Below are 16,284 nucleotides of genomic sequence, written 5' to 3'. Positions count from 1 at the left end.
TCTTGCCCACTGCGCCTACATCTCTTTCTGTTACCAAGTGCACCACATGACTAAGGCAGTATTCCGGACTGACCTAAGGACAGTATTTCTGAAATAACTGCTGCTGCAGGTTCAGGAGGGCCAGACCAAGCACCGGGCCAAATCCAAGGGGAGTTTAGACACAATCTAATGTAGTGTAATTTACATTTTCTTATAGCCATACTACATATGTCAACTTAGATTCATTGAGATTTCCTTACTGATATTCACTTATGGAAACTCACTTTGTCTCCTACCCATTACTTACTCCCTTCTTACACAACACCTTTGAATTTGGCTCCTACTGATTTTTATAGATCCTGTTAAAATCATAGTTATGATGGCGCTGCACCAGCCAGGGATTCTTCCACATCTAAAGAATCCCCAGCTGTTCATGTAGGCCAGCTGGATGGCCCTTTTGTTCCAAGAGAGCAGTATAAAAATACGATATTAAAGACCATAATCTGGCCCATTGTCTTCAAATTATGTAACCAAAATGAAATAGCTTCAACAATGGATACTATAGTATGATGCCGTTTACGTTCTTATCTCTAGCATCTTCAAGACCACCACATAAACCAATATTCCGTGTGATAAAATTAATTTACCATGTGTCTCATATTTGATCTTCTCTCCCATGACATCTTTATACTTTGCTTTTAAACCAGATTATAATCTCTCTGTCAGAAATGAAGATATGGGTTTTTTTTTCCCTACAACTCTGAGTGAAATGTTGTCTCCCCAATTTCTTTCAATACTCAGACATGGTGCTTCATAGCAAACAGCACTCTGCTTCGCGAGAGATTTATCATCTCTAACATATCACTGATTTGAGCTAAGAACATCAAATGACTTTTTGTAACTATAAAGGAAAAATAAAAGTGCATTCCAGAAAAAAATAATGAACTCCAGAGTAAGAAGTGGGAAAAAAACCTTAATTGTTAAAATTATACAGGACAAGCATGCACATACCCCATCTCCCCAGAATACAATTTAAATAAATGTGTTATATGTACATTTTGAGACAATGGGAGTTTTGCCATTGTGTTCAGTGGATGCTGGATCCAAGTCTTAGAGAAAATTGTATCAATTACAGCAATTTTTGAAGAAATTCTTCAGAAATTATATATGCTAACAAAGCTCTAGAATCAGAAGTTAGAGGAGGAAAAGACTTATTAAGATCCACATGTCCTGCAGAATGGGAATGTCTTTTTTAATAATAATTCTATGGTTTTTACATGTAATTTACTCTTTAAGCCAAAATATAAAGCAAAACCCGACAGTACAGATGGGGTATTAAGGCTTCAGTATAGATCATCAAGTGCCTAGAGATAATATTCATAGGATCTTGAGTTATAGAGAAAAAGGCCATGCATGGACAACTAGCTGGACCACAACTTCCTGGTTCTGAAGACGACAAAGAGATTTCCAATGACAGGGGCCAAGCTTAGTGTAAGAACTGGGGCTGATGAACATGAGCTTCCTAAATGAAAGCTGTTTAATCCTGTTTAATCACTACCGTGATCTGGGCTCTAGGTTCAGGCATGAAAACAGCAGGTTCCACCACCACGGGACTCCTTCCTGTGACAACAGATGCTGGCAGTAAAAATGATAAAAGGAAAACCTTAAAAGATAAGAAAAAATGTGAGGTTTGGTGACCCCTGCTTTCCTCTGCTGCTAAAGTCTGTTGGGAGTGAGATACTCTTGCAACAAAATATCCAGCAGAGGAGGCTAATTGCTCCAAGGGCTTCATACTTTGCAATGCCTCAAGTGTTACCAGACTTGTGACTGCTGTACGGGCAGAATGGATCACCTGCAATGTTGTTTGTCCTCAGGGTCTCTGTCACTGCACTGGCCTCTACTGTGCTGTTAAGTGAGACCTGGATGACTTAGATCTGAATGTATTTTGGGAACTGGAAATGCGATGGTGTCCTCACCAGCTTGTTCTCAAGGAAAACAGAATTTGCTCCCTTTTCCTCTTCCCTCCCACTTGTGAAAAGAACAGGCTTCAGCACCCTGTTTTCCTTGAAAATTTTTGAATTTTGTCAGAACTTAGAAATTTGGAGGTCAGTTTTTCAATGAAAAGGCAAACTTTTCTGCTGAAAAAAACCCCACACCTCTTTTTTCTGACCAACTGATGTACTATGGTTATTTATTTCTTCATAATATCTAACGATTTGACAATCAATTGTCATTGGCTTCCGGGACTCCAAACCCACAGAGACTATTTCAGTTCTAAGGATCTCTCCAGTGACCACGACATGACTGATTAGAACTGGAGATGCTCTTCATAGTAAGCTCTCACTTCATTGTCTAGAAATAAAGGTAGAGTGGGAGTTTTACTTGGGCTCCTCTTGCTTTTGTCACTTTGAGTCACAGCCAATCTCACCATTCGTTCTGTATGAGTCACACTTTGGTGGAGAAAACATTGTGTAGCTTGTTGCCTTTATTTGTACAGTTGCAGCAAGGTGGTGGCACATGAGTTGGCGTCAGTTAAATGAAAAAAAGTTCAAAGCAGCTTTATCTCCGGAAAAAGTAAACTATTCAACACTATCATGTCCCATTTGTGGTTAGCAAATTGCATGCTCTCTGCAACATCTTGATAAGTGTATACCGTAAACTTTCTTGATACTTAAAACAAGAGAGCATGTCATTTTGGTGTTTTCCATCTGTAGGGAATCTACTGCACAGGGAAAGAATTATGAGAATATTCTTAGAAGCCTGGTGATGGGTGATCTTTAATGATAAGCACTCAAAAGTCCAGACGCTTATCCTGATTATCCACAATCCAAAGCCTAAAAGCTCACTTCCCATGATATGTTAGGCATACAAATTCTCTATATTAATGGTGGCACACATTCATATATTACTGTACATCATCATAAAAATATATCGCTTAGGGTTGATACATAAAGCCAGAACATCAAAGACCTTTGGGCTGGAATTTTCAATGATGCCTAAGGGAGTTAGGTGCCCAGTCCCCACTGAATTTCAATAGGATTTGCATGCCTAACTCTCTTGGGTTCTTTTGAAAAATCCCCCTTACTCTCTAAATTGAACCTAGTTCTGTAACCTGCCTGTCACTGCACTCTGCTACCTAATGATGGTGTTTGCCAGAAATGACATTGTCTAAACAAAAGTAACTTATAGTGTTGCTGCTACTTCTGTATTTTGGGATATCCTGGAAACAATAGTGGTGCCATGTGAGAGACAGAAGGCAGGATGAGCACAGTGCCTTGAATGCTGAATTTACTTTGAATTCACTTTCCTTTTCTGTGTTGAAATCCACAAATTTCTAATACCTCAATATATTTTGGCATATTTTATTTAAAGAAAGGCCAAGGGAATGAAATAGATGAAGACGTGATATACAAAGCAAAGGGCTTCTACCCTGTTTGATTTATATATATATATATATATATATATGTATACAAAGCAAAGGGCTTCTACCCCATTTGATTTATATATATATAAATCAAAGCAAAGGGCTTCTACTCTTTATATAAATCAAACGGGGTAAAAGCCCTTTGCTTTGTGTAGAGATATATATATATATAGTATAGTATATATGCCAGTGGTGCTAGAACAATTTTTATAGTGGGGGCGCTAAAAGGCAGAAACCATGTATTTGGGTTGTTATTACTACTTCAAGCCAGGGGCTGTGGCAGCACCCCTAGTTCCAGCACCTATGGTAGTTGCTCCAGATTTATCTGCAAATCAGACATGACAAGGATCTCATGGAGTAATAGAAGGGGAGAAAGAGACAAATAGCCCTGGCACTCCCAACAAGTTCAGTTTAAAGGGAGGAGTCATGTGGCTCAGCTGGCCTGTGAGGTGTATTTTTCTTTCTCTCTCACCCGCAATGCTCATCCTCCATGGTTCTTTCCCATTCTCACAGGAGGACAAAGGAAATGCAAACCATAAATATTGTTTGAAATCCTTTTGGAGCGAGACCTTCCAGAATTCTCTTCTATCTTCCTCTTTTTAGTCACCTCTAGTCTCATTACAGTGCCCCTCCTGACACAAAAAGGTTGGATACAATGAATAAAATCTAATTGAAGTAATTATTCTTTGAACATTTTTGAAACCATCTTTGTCAGCGCACAATGTATTTCTAAGGTTTTCCTGCTGATTGAACCCTGAGCCTCCCACCTCCTGCTGTCAGAGTGACTGAATGCTACAGATTAGGTAGATAAAGTTTCTCTTGAGAATACATAAATGAAAAGAGAAAGTCTCTTTTATCCTCTATGCACTCCTCCAGTCTGATGCAGTTTCAGAAGTGATGAGTACATTTTCTCTATCCAAATGAATGGAGATATTCCTCAAAAAGCTCAGGGTAAAATAAGTCATGTTCCCCACCACACAGCTTTTTAGAAAGCACCAAGATTTTTCAGTTTCACCTAGGCTGTGCACCCATGGACACCAAATGGGAGTTTTGCCATTGACCTCACTGTGAGCCTGACTGGGCCTTTATTGTGCAAAACATTTCAGAAACCTTTACTGCTGGGGTATCTTTGAAGGACAATGCTGATGGTCATTTCCTTTCATTCTCACTGATGTTTTCTGGTTTTACTTTTGAATCCACAACAAAAGTGCAGCATGTGTCCTTTCTTTATGGTTTACCAAATATTGAGGGACTAAAGTTTGGCCATACACCCAGCACTGACTAGCGATTCAGCCTTGGATCCTGTGACATGGTACTGTTAGCAGCTATAAATAAAGCCCCTTTTGGGAGCCAGCCCACACTGAGAACACACTAGGCACTAGGTAGTCAGAGTAGAAGCAAGTTGGGCTTAGAAGGTTAGTGGGAATCTGGTGAGTTAACGAGGTGATTAGGTCAACAGCTGGACAGTTCGGAGAAGAAAGCAAGCAGTATAAAAGACTGATCCAGAGAGCAGGAAGGAGCCCCTTCAATCTGCGGCTATGTTGTGTTAGACCTGGAGCCTAAGGAAGAAATAATAATAAAGACACTTGATGAAGGTACCCTGGTAGATTATGTGTGCTGTTTAGTCACCAGAAGGGCTTACCAGTCAGGGTTTCCAGGAGGGGAAACCTGTTTGTAAGTGGGGGCTTGTCTGTGATACACCTGTCAGCTAGAGCCAGGAAGGTTTGAGAGATGGCCTGTATGAGGACAAGTTGAGCCCAGGAAAAGATGGAGGAGCTGATACGGGGGCTAGCTGAGCAACAGAATGAGATGCAGAGGATGCTGCAGGCATTCCAGCAGAAGGCTGGGATGGCAAGCACCAGGCAGAGCACCAGCGATCGTTTTAAGAGTTTGTGAAGACAGAGATGCAGTACAGCAGCACATACAAAATTTGATACGTCCTGCTGTCGGAGGCAGGGCTGCAGCTCTGTTCAATGAGCCCTGGGGATGACACCAGTGCAGTCTTACTGACTTTTGAGAGAACAGCTATTGGCCCAATCTGGGATAAAGGGTTATGGGCCCTATGGTTAGCCCCTTATCTGGCAGGAGAAGCCCAGGCTGCTTACGTGGGGTTAAGCAAGGAGAACACCAAGAACTACAATGTGTTAAAGGCTGCTGTACTGGACCATGCAGGCTTGTCAGCTGCAAGGTACAGACAGATATTTAGGGCCATCAGGTGGACTAATGGAGTACGGCCTAGAACCTTTACGCAGAAGTTGACTGATTGAGCAAACCAATGGCTGAGGTTAAGGAGGCAGGATGTGGAAGCAGTCATAGATGCCATGACCTCAGAACAGTTTATGCTCTGCATGTCCCTGCTTGCTCCTACGGAGCAGGTTGGTTGAACAGTAGTGGTTTCGGGAAGGAGAAACTCTAGTCATTGAGTGCATACAAGGGGAGAAAAGAAATTAGTCCCCTGAGAGGTATGGGGAGGTTCAGGTGAAAAAGTGTTGAAGTTGTGAAAACTTTGCCTTATCCCTTGGTCTTAGGGTTGGGACCCACTCCCTTTAAATAGGTGAAGGGAGGCCATGTGGAAGGAATCTCAATAGATGGCAGAAGTTCAGATACAAGTAAATCCTAGATAGATACTGTAAGGGACTGCGAAAGACTTTGTTACGGCCTAGCCAGGGAACTTCCGCTTTCTCGAGCTGAGAGGCTACTGTGGACATAGATAGCTGTTTCGTTACTGTGGGATAGAGATAGTTCTTGAAGGACACAGCTGCTTTGCATGGCCCTTCGCCAGGTAGTAGAAAGCCCCCCCTTTAAGAAGCACCTAACTTTATATTCATGAGATGTTTTTGTGTAATGCTTATTAATGCTGACTGTCTGCCGTCGGACTCCGTCCCAGGAAAAGCTCCGGTGTGCTGGGTTCCCCGCCTCCATGACTGCAACGCTTGGAGTCCCCGTTGCGGGTGGGTCACTAACCTTCAATAAAGCCAATAACTCACAGCTGTGTGTAAGCCTCGTTTTTCTCAGAGTACTCCTGCCAGGCCTGTGGTGCTTCGAGCACCATGGCCAAGAACAGATACTAACAGGCCAAGAAAGTGGGGCCCAAGAAGGAAATGCCAGAGCAGAGGAAAAGCTGAAGAGAGTACAACCTAGACAGGTATTAACAGGCTGAGAGAGCAGAGCCCAGGTGGAGAACACCAGAATGGAGGAGATGTGAATGAAGGAGCAAGGGTCACCTTGTAGAAGGACAACCCAAGAAAGAGTGGAAGCCAAGCCCACTATACCCCAGTGAGAAGGCCCAGAGGTGTGAGAGATCCCTAACATCTATAGGGAAACACAGATCATCAGACTGTGAGGTGCTGGTTGGGAAGAGCCCCAGTGAGCATTGAAAAGGATGGGATAGATCATGGGCAAAAGAGTGCAGGATGTTCATTGTGTGATGACCCGTGGGCCAAAACACCTAAACAGTGTTTATTCTGTGGATGGAGAATGGAAGACCCTCACAGATGGTCCACGAAAAGTCATACTAAGGTGGTGAGGGTTTGTTGCCCCTACCAGGAAGACAGAGCATGGGCAGGGGAAAATTGAGCCCCAGTGAAAAGGAGGTCCTAGTTAGCTAGAGAAAACACAGAAAGGAGAGAGGCATGTGAGAGAGTGCTGTTAGCAGCTGTAAATAGAGCCCCTTTTCGGAGGCAGCACCCTGGTCACTTAGAACAGGGCAATGAGTAGTTAGAGTAGTAGGGAGTTAGGTAGACTGCTTGGTTTTGGAAGGTTAGTGAGGATCACTTGCACCTGTAGAGAGTCTGATGAGCTAATGAGGTAATTAGGTCACCAGCTAGATAGCTCAGAGAAGAAAGCAAGTAGAATAAAAGACTGTGTCAGGGTGCAGGAAGGAAGCCTTTTCCGTCCGCTGCTATGCTGTGTTGTCTCTGGAGCCTAAGGCAAGAAATAATAATAAAGATACTTGGTGTGGGTACTCTGGTAGAGTGTGCATGCTGTTTAATCACCAGGAGGGCTTACCAGCCAGGACTGCAGATGGTACCCATTTATAGTCCCGTTGACCTAGAGTAAAATATTGCATTTTTAACAGCTATTTTCTTTTGTTCTGACTTTGTGCCATCCAGGCATGGACATAATCCCATTCCATGCACAGAAACATCCTGCTTCTGTGTCCTGGGTACACATTAAGTTTATACGCTTTGTCCTGTGAAGATGAATTTTTAGGTAGCTTGGGAAAGATGCATTATGTCACTATGCTAGATCCCACAGAAGGGTATTGGCAGACTCCTGTTGCCCTGGAGTCAGGGAGAAAGATGCTTTTTCCACACACTCTGTGAATAGTTCCTCTTCTGGACAATGCCATTTGACTTTCCTGGAGCACCCAAATTTCCCCCAATGATGAATCAAATCCTTCAGCCTCATAACCAATATATGTTGCATACCTTGATGACATGGAGAGCTAACATGTTGACTTGGATACTTATCTACAGAAGATAGCAACCATATTGCAATCCCTAACAGAGGTAGACCTACTAGCAAACCCTGCTAAATACTCCATCAGAAAGCATGAAACTTATTACCTGGGGTATCCCCTGGTAAAAGGCCAAATCTGGCTGCCAGTAAGCAAAATCTATTGGATATGCCTTCCCTAACACAGCAAAGCAGTGGGAGAATTCCCAGGTTGTTACTGAAAGTTCATGCCAGGGTTTGTCACCACAGCAATTCCTCTGTGAACCTTACCCGGAATAAAGCCACCAGACAACTTTACTGCGTGAAATCCTGTGAAATAGCCTTTTCATCTCTCTGAGACATTGAGTAGCCTGCCAATGTTACATGACACCAATTTTATTAAGGGATTTATACTTCAGGCCAACACCACTGAATTTTGCCGTGGGGCAGTTTTGTCCAAAGAAACAGAGAGGCACACCCACTGCTCTTCCTAAACTGAAAGCTCTTTCCTCAAGAGACAGTCTACATTGTAATCAAGAAGTGTAGCTGTGAAATGGGAAGTGGATAATTTCTTTTCAAGACAATCTTCAGAAAATTTCCACTCAGGGTTCGCTCAGACTGACCAGTGGAGGATTCAAGATCTTGTTGCATAACAGAAGCGGGGAAACTTCAAAAATCTATATAAACCTATGAAGGAAAAGGGATGGGGACTAACTCTTGCACTGCCAATGAGTGCAGTTTGAAGAAAGGGTCTTTATGCCCCAGGAGCCTTGGTCCTGTTAGGCTCAACCTGATTCACAACTTCTGCTATTGTTCTGGATTTGCAGGCTAATCCCTGTTTGGTCACGTTTTTGTATCCAATTTTTCCTACCTGCTCAGGAAAGAGTGGAAAAGGGACTGTCCTGTCAAAGTTCTGCACCCATGAAACTGAGATCAGATTCAAGTGCCCGAAGGAGGCACATCACAAGCTTTGCAGCTGTAGTTCACTGTGGATGCAACTCTACCTGTGGAACCTGTAGACAGGACTTGGGCCTTTTTACAGCCATGTTGCTGTCAACAAGATCCTGCAGCCTTTTTGCCTCTTACAGAAAGGTTCTTTGACTGAGGGGAAAAGCCACAGTCTGTGTGCCTCTGTACTGTCTTCTCAGACACTTTGTATTGGGCAACATTGTTGTGTATTTGCTTTCATGGTACATGATTTGAAATACCATGAGAGGCAAAATCCACATCTGAACAAAAAAATGCTTTTGTGGAAGATTTTTTTCAACCTTTGTGTTTCCTGCTGTGGTCTGATAAAACAATGATAAAAATTAATCACTTCAGAGGAGCATTCATGAATTTCCCAACCATGAAGGAAAAGCCACTTCACTAGGTGACTCAGTTACATATTTGATTCTTCCAAATGCAGTCCAAACTTAGAGGGAAAAACAGTGGGCACTTGGTATCAGTTTAGTAGCAGGGTTTTTCCCCATTAGAAAGGGAATTTTATTCAAGACTCAATTTAAAGGAGCGTCTGCCTGCTCTTCTGTCAACCATCAGACTGCATTACACTTGAACACCAGAATGCTGTCATACGTAGTCTTCTGTTGTGGCCTGCTCTATGTGCAAGCACAAGGGTATTGCAAAGTCAATGAGATTATTAGGAATACACATGAGCTACTTGTAAGTGATGTGATTATTTGGTATTTTGTGTAAAAATAGATATTTGCAAATTATAAAATGATAGTAATTGTGGATCTTTCGCTCATTATCATTTTAGGAAGAAAAATTTGAAACCTGCGACTGTAGTCTGATTAATGTAAGTGGCTGAACTCTCCCTTTGAAATTGATTACAAAATTAAATTGCAATTTGTATGCAAAATATATACTAGGCTGGTAATACTGAATTGTAATGATTACTCTTTTCATTTTCAGTCATGTTTATGTCTCCCTATTTCTTGGGTAAGTAAATATGCCAGATTTCTCTTTAAATACTGCAACTGTGCAAAGTGTTCAGTTTCCATGTTGAAATTGGTTTCGTTTGATTTTTAAAAGTTTGTGAAGAAGTTTCTTAATATATGAACAACAACGAAACATATAAAGCTTGATCTTGCCTCCACTGAAATAAATGGCAAAAAAGCTCTTCTAATGTCAGTGGAGCTGGATCAGGTGCATAATCAGTTATAAATTCTATATGGGCCAGATTTACAAATGCATTTAGGTACCTAAAGATGTAGACAGGCTCCTATCTGCAATTTCAATAGCAGTTAAGTGCCTACCCTATTAGATGCGTTTGAAAATCCTACCAGGGGCCTATCTGAATGTTGGGGTGCCTAAATACCTTTGTAAATCTGGGCAGAGAGGCTAAGTGATTAGAGATCAAGACTCCTGGGTGTGAGGGTTAAGCTGCAACACCAGGCCTCCACATTTTTGAAATATCCAGATATAGTGAAAATTAATTTTAGCCTGGATTATGTTTGAGTCCATATATCTTTAAATTTTCAGGTATCCAAGTCTTAAGTGAAATATGGCACTGGTTTCTTACTAAAGATAGGATGCTTTTCTGTTTTAAAAACTAGCCAAAGTTCTTCAGTCAGTGTGCAATATAATGCAATCTTAATTACTTCAGTTGTGACATTCTGCTATGTTAATGAATTAGCACTTCTCCTTTCTTGTAATAATTATAGTTTAAAGTAAATGTAATCCAGCCTGCATTAGGTTTTCTATAATACATTCTTTATTTACCAGACTGGTTGTGAATTGTCGTGCTTTGTGGATGGATTTAAAAGAATGAATGAAACACTGCAAGTTGGTGTCAATGTGAGGGACAAGATTCGTCATGTTCTTCGATCGCTTTGGCTACTGCAGAAGAAACAGTGCAACAATGTAAAAATTTATTTTATTATTTTCTTTCTTTTACATAAGAGATTTTGAATCTAAATATTTTATAATTAATTGTTTGACTAAATTTGTTGTGCCAGACAATAGCAAACTGTTTGCATAGGTGCCCAACTTTAAGACTTGTCCAGCTGTGGGAAAGAGGTGTGAAAATTGGCAGCCCCTATTTTGGCTCCTTTCAAAACCAAAGAGGATTTTACATGGTCCTTTGTTGACAGAAGGTGCAGAAAGGTGTTCTGGAGTGACACCAATATGAGACAGGAGACGATCCACATATCAGAGCATGTGTCTCCTGACTCAACAATGTGCATGGACCCTTATATAGATTTTTCAGGCTCCTAAAAGGACAAATCTTCATGTTTCTGGGGATACCCGTGGAGCTGCTGCCTGACAGAATTTGGGCATATATTTCAATGCTGATTTGGCAATTTGATTTTTAAATACTTTTTTAAAGTATTGATGTGTAAAGAAAAAAAAAACTTCCTGTGGTTTTGATTTACACTTAGACAGCTCAACTGACAACTTCTGGATGATCAGGAGCCGTATTACTTCGGTGCTGAAAACAATTCAGTGCAGCTTTCCAGGCCAGGCTTCAGAGCCCAAGCTCCGGCCTGAGCCCAAATGTCTACTCAGATATTTTTAGTACCCTAGCACGAGCACGAGTCTGTCAACCTGGGTTCTGAGACTCATTGCCACAGGCTTCCACTCGCTGCGTAGATGCACCCAATGAGGTCTGTGCATTTTTAGTACTAGGTGAAGGGTATACAGAGGGAAAAACAAAAGTTCACCTGAATTCCCCTTTTCTGGGGAGTCAGGATTCATGAACCAACCGTTCTGTCTGTAGAAGGCTGGCCAATATTAAATTTATGACAGCTGGTAGCAATATGCAGTAGCCCTGTCATTCCCAGGATATTAGAGAGACCAGGTGGGTGAGGTAATATCTTTTATTAGACCAACTTCTGTTGGTAAGAGACAAGCTTTCAAGCTTATGCAAAGCTCTTCTTCAGGTCAGGGAAACTTACTCAGAGTGTCACAGCTAAATACAAGATGGAACAGATAGTTTAGCATAAGTATTAATACATATTTCAAGGGACCATTCAAGGTGAAGTTAACATTATATTAGAACAATCTACAACCTACTAACAGCTCCCCCACAGCTTCTTTCCACCCACCCCCCTTCCTTTCCTCCCTATGACTTTTCACCTTGAATGGTCCCTTGAAATATGTGTTAACTACTTATGCTAAACAATCTGTTCTGTCTTGTATTTAGCTGTATGCAGTGTAGTTGTAGCTGTGTTGGTCCCTGGATATTAGGCTATGTCTACACTAGGGACCTTACATCTGCACAATTGTACTGATGCAGCTGCGCTGTTGTAAGATCTCCCACGTAGCCACTTTATGCCGATGGGAGAGAGCTCTCCTGCCAGCATAATTAAATCACCCCCAATGAGTGACGGTAACCTATGTTGGTGGGAGAAGCTCTCCTGTCAACACAGCGCTGTCTATACAGGTGCTTCTGTCAGTGCAACTCATGTTGGTCAGGGGCGTGGTTTTTTTCACACTCCTGAGCGACGCAAGTTTTACCGACAAAAGTGCTAGTGTAGACATAGCTTTAGAGAGACGATGGCTACATGAGCACGCTTATAGCAGTGCAGCTGCAGCAATGCACCTTTTTTGTCTCTCAGGTGGTAGCGATGGCAGTTTAGCCAAGAGTAATGTGCAGCATTAAAAGAGGATACTGGAAACTCTGTTGGGTTAAATCAATAGTTCCAACAGTTCTAATGCGAAAATAATTAGACTGCTCGTAGCTTTTCCTGGATATCCGGGAGAAAGAATAGTTTGTCATAGGATATTGATTGAGGGAAAGAAATTATTTTAAGATTTTAACTTGATTTGTGGTCATGAGCCAGATGTTGGTCTGACACTCACAGTAAATATAGCGGCATAAATACAATTTTTAAAAATCCACTGGTATCCATCGGACAAAAATAGTGGCTAGGACATATCAGTTGAGGAAATGGTCAAATCATTGAAACTGCCAGAAGAATTAGGGTTTGTCTTCATGTAGAGCTCTACAGCAGTGCAGCTGCCCTGATGACGTTTCACCACTGTAGTGCTTTAGTGAAGACTTTACTACGCCAACTGGAGAGCTTCTCCCGTCAACATAATTAATCCACCTCTCCAAGAGGCGGTAGCTATGTCGACGGGAGAAGCTTTCCTGTCAACACAGCACTGTCTACACGTGGAATTAGATTGGTAAAACTACGTCGATAAGGGGTGTGGATTTATCACACCCCTGAGTGATGTAGCTATACCTATATAGGTCTGTAGTGTAGACCTGGCCTTAGGGAGATGTGGAAAGAATTAAGGTGATACATTGTGATAGAACTCATCACCATCCACACCCTCAACCCAACCTCCCTTATCACAGAGGTCTTTATTCAGAGCCTAAGCACTTAAAACCACAATGTTGAGGTAGGGACTTTATTTTTCTTTCCATTTTTTGTTGTTTGTTTAATTGCCTTTTTTTTTCTACCACAGCTCCTGTTCTGTAAAGGGCACTGTCACACAAATTCCACTGGGAACATAGAGAAATTCTTAACACTTGTGAAAACAACCTTTCAGCAAGTGAAAAAGGAGAAAAGCGGGAAAAAATGACAAAGAAGAAAAAATGTTATTTATTGTATTTATTATCTAAATAAAACATGAAAGACAGTAATTTGCTGAAAACAATAAAACTATATTTTACATGAACACTAATGACTTTCAATCATCCTTTTTTTTTACAATTTTTTTTTCCAGTGGCACAAAAGAATTTATGTCTGGTCATATGGAGGCTTGGGCCCAGAGTCACAAAACTATTTAGGCTCCTAACTTCCATTGAAATCAGTAGAATCCTTGATCCTTAGCTAAACCAAGCTAATGTTCAGCACAGCTAAGGTGGTGGTGAGAGGGAAGGCAAAGGTAGTTCTAAATAACTTTTCCACCTTCTCCAGTCCGGAGGCTGAACCATCCTCTAGCATGAGTTAGAGCAGCCGATGGCTGTAATTATACTGAATAAAGATAAGCTTTCAGTGATGTCTGAACCCGCAGACTGCCTGAAACAATAGTCCAGAGAGGTGTGAACTTCCCCTATGCAACTAAGTCAGTGTTAACTCTGAATGCTAACAAAGTCTTAAATGTCAACATTGTCACTATTTCACTAATGAATAAAGCTCTCAAGAAAGAAGGGGGATGATCCTATTATACAAGAAAGTGATTTTTTAAATCTTCATATCTCCTTTCAGCATCTTAAGTGGGTGAAGTTATTTGCACTTGTAAGCTTTGGAGAGCATGTGCCACTAGTTTTTTTTCCCTCTTTGATGGTGGCATGGACTTTCAATTCCCATTTTAAGTGGAAAACTGAAGTTTTCTTTCTGCATCATTGTCCTACTCTTTGATGATGATATCTGTGTAAACTTAAGACAGTGGCAGATTCCTTTATGCCCTGTTGCAGATTTTCACTTAAATGTCCACTTGAGTTGTTTTCTGAATTTCCAGTGGAAAGAAGGTCATAAAAATATTTACATTCAAAAACAGCAACCTGATGCAAACCCTGGCACACCTGTGCTGCAGATGTCATGTAACATTTCAGTTAAAAAAAGAAACTGTAAAATAATAGTTTTAAAGTTTGTGATAGTTGTCACAGGGTTGCCGGTCCCTTTCCATGAAATGTGTCTGGAGTGATTGTACCAGCACAGGTGTTTCCCAGGTTGACCTGATTAAGACAGCAGGTATCTGGGGTAAATAAATGAGAAGACAGCTGTGATTGGGATGAAGACCTTTGGAGAGAATTAGAGGCACAGCATTCCTGGAGAAGGCTTATAACAGAAGTGTAAGGAAAATAGCAGAAGGGCTAGTCTGCTGACCTTTCCTAGGCAGAGGATTGCAAATCAGAAAAAAGCCTGGGAAGGACTCCATATGGAAGGTCTAGGGTGGCTTCTTTTAGTAAAAGAACAGGTAGGGACCAAAGAAGATCTTGTTGGTGGGTATGGCAGAAGATGCTGGAGCAGGGGTATGAAGTGAAGTGTGTTTTTGGACTGTGTTTTGGGATTTTATAGACTATGTGCACTGTGTGTGGGACAAATTTACTGTCTTGGGCTTTCAAGGACTACTTGCACTATATGGGATAATAAACTGATCCTGGGCAGAGGTAATCTCAGATGCAAGAGAACTTGTGGTGGAGTTTTTAAAGCAGCTTGAGAAAAGAAACTGAGATGGTAATCCTGTGTTACTGCACCCAGCTGCAAGGCGGTGTGGGGGATTGTGACAAAGGCCAAGGAATCAAGGGGAAAAAACACTTTTACCTGATACTGCTTGTATTAGAGAACACTTCTTTGCAGAAGTTGTTAAAGAAATGCTCTACTAACTTCACTTCTCAAAGAACTTACAAAAATCAATTTTCCACAATAACTTATAATTGCATGCTGTACCGAAGGCTGGAGTGTGAATAGTGGGTAGATCAGAAGACTGGGGGACAAGGCTCCTGGGAACTATGCCTAGCACTGCCATTTACCCACCATTTAACTTTGGGTGAGTAATGTAATCTCTGTGCCTTGCTTGCCCATCTGTAACATGTGGATAATACTACATACTTCAGATGAGTTATGAAACTTAATTATTTAACACTGTTTGAAAAGCAGTTTGAAATCCTTGGAGGGACAGTGCCGTACTAATACAGTGATTTTAATATGGGTCTGCACACATAGAGCTTTTTTGGAGGATCAGATTTTAAAGCAGCTATTGTATATGCACATTAAGAACTTTTTAATTAGGTCTCTCTGCATGCAAGTGGTCCCAAGGGATTCAGGGCATTTGTAGGACACTGCCCATGGTCTCCTCCTGGCTCTATGGTAGCAGGACTCTGTGGATTTCACCCAGGACTGCCAAGCGTGGTTGACTCCCCGGAAAAAAAATTAAAGACAAGGTGGGTGGGGTAATATCTCATACTGGATCAACTTCTATTGGTGAAAGAGACAAGCTTTTGAGCTTACACAGAGCTCTTCTTCAAGTCTGGGAAAGGTACTCCGTTTCACAGCTAAATTAGTTAACACATTCTAAGGGACCATTGAAGGAGAAATGGGCAGTTAATATCTCTGCAGTTGTACGACAAAGGAGTGTTAATGGATTATAGACTGCAGTGAGCAATAAATCCAGTGTCTTTCCTGAGTCCTTGATTTTTACTTCTAACAAAGTTATGAATATAAGCTCCCCAGGAGTTCAATAAAGAAGGCACATTTCCTGTAACTTTATTTGGTTGACATTTGTGACATCCAGCTTAGTTTCAGTAACTGCAGAAAAATAATGCCTCTTCAGTTATCTATATTTTGGTTTTTTTACCTTTATGTGTTCACTGTTAACATACATGAACTTTCAATACAAGTATTAACAAATCTTATTCATAACTCATATTGTTACCTTATTTAAAAGATCCATTTGTGTCTGATCAACCTCCTATTCTGTTCCAAAAAAGTAACCAGACCTTATAAAATGGATGTGATACTGACATAATGTCTGGTGGTTGATGA

At 41.2% G+C, this 16,284-nt stretch overlaps 1 protein-coding gene across 1 annotated transcript in view; it reads left to right on the top strand.

Moving 5' to 3' along the window:
• Positions 1-13,471, top strand: part of SLC25A48 (solute carrier family 25 member 48) — a 51,119-nt gene extending 37,648 nt beyond the window's left edge. The window contains exons 8-11 of the transcript XR_005294286.2: positions 9,600-9,638; positions 9,755-9,781; positions 10,568-10,705; positions 13,259-13,471. The gene's annotated coding sequence lies outside the window, so the exon portion shown is untranslated. The remainder of the gene's footprint in view (positions 1-9,599; positions 9,639-9,754; positions 9,782-10,567; positions 10,706-13,258) is intronic.
• The last annotated feature ends 2,813 nt before the right edge of the window (positions 13,472-16,284 follow it).

The sequence above is a fragment of the Dermochelys coriacea genome, chromosome 8 (assembly GCF_009764565.3).
Source record: "Dermochelys coriacea isolate rDerCor1 chromosome 8, rDerCor1.pri.v4, whole genome shotgun sequence".
NCBI classification, from domain to species: domain Eukaryota; kingdom Metazoa; phylum Chordata; order Testudines; family Dermochelyidae; genus Dermochelys; species Dermochelys coriacea.
The sequence above is the reverse complement of the archived record's forward strand: the minus strand, read 5'-3'. Positions and strand labels throughout refer to the sequence as shown.